At 30.9% G+C, this 782-nt stretch overlaps 1 long non-coding RNA gene across 1 annotated transcript; it reads right to left on the bottom strand.

Moving 5' to 3' along the window:
- Positions 1 to 243: 243 nt before the first annotated feature.
- Positions 244 to 776, bottom strand: LOC106750858. Its single transcript, XR_001374993.1, has 2 exons — positions 448 to 776; positions 244 to 352 (listed from the first exon to the last, which is right to left on the bottom strand). It is a non-coding gene; the product is annotated as an uncharacterized LOC106750858 (long non-coding RNA).
- Positions 777 to 782: the final 6 nt, after the last annotated feature.

Raw genomic sequence — 782 nt, 5'->3', positions numbered from 1 at the left:
TTGGTGACAATGTTATGAGTAAATAAAACAATGTTGGCATGAAGTAAAACGTAACACAAATAAGTAGTAAGTTGTGTCAAGATATTAACTCCTTTCCAATTAATTCAATATTCCACGTTTCTCCATAAAATGTAATCCAGCAGAATTTATAACATGTATCATATTTCATTGTTACAAAGTGTACATGTATCATTTTCATTGTTACAAAGAAGTTTAATATGTTCTAAAAAAGAGGATATTTCATCCGAATATGCTTGCAATTTATTACCTTCTGGATGTTTTCTCTTACAAAACATAAACACATGTGTCGTTCCATAGTCTTCTTAAGAACTGTCGTACCATGTGGTGGAAGCTATGGTGAAACAAAAATTATATTATTAAAACGATTGATCAATTCAAATAGACCAAGATATATTTCACAAAACGATAAATTATAAAGATCATTACCACTACTGCAAGTTTTAGCAATTCTCCATGATTTAAGAATAAAGTTGGAGTTTGTCCTTGTGCAAATGCAATTTGTGATGTCACAGTTCTTTGATCATAACAACTGAGGATAATCCAAAGCAAAGTGCATCAATGTCAATTGCTACCTTAGGCAGTCCTAACAATTCTTGATGTTGTGCCTAGTTTCAGACATTGTTTTATCAGGATACAATTCTTGTCAAGTATCTCTTAATACATCTTTTAATTAAGAGTTTTCCACAACATTAGACGGTATACGATGCTTATATATTTATCTCTGTGTCCTAGGTAAAACATTGGAGGTATGTTAACAAAGT

Source organism: Dinoponera quadriceps, unplaced genomic scaffold, assembly GCF_001313825.1.
Source record: "Dinoponera quadriceps isolate SergipeBrazil2010 unplaced genomic scaffold, ASM131382v1 scaffold6854, whole genome shotgun sequence".
Lineage (NCBI taxonomy): Eukaryota > Metazoa > Arthropoda > Insecta > Hymenoptera > Formicidae > Dinoponera > Dinoponera quadriceps.
Note: the sequence above shows the minus strand (reverse complement) of the source record. Positions and strands in the feature narration are given on the sequence as shown.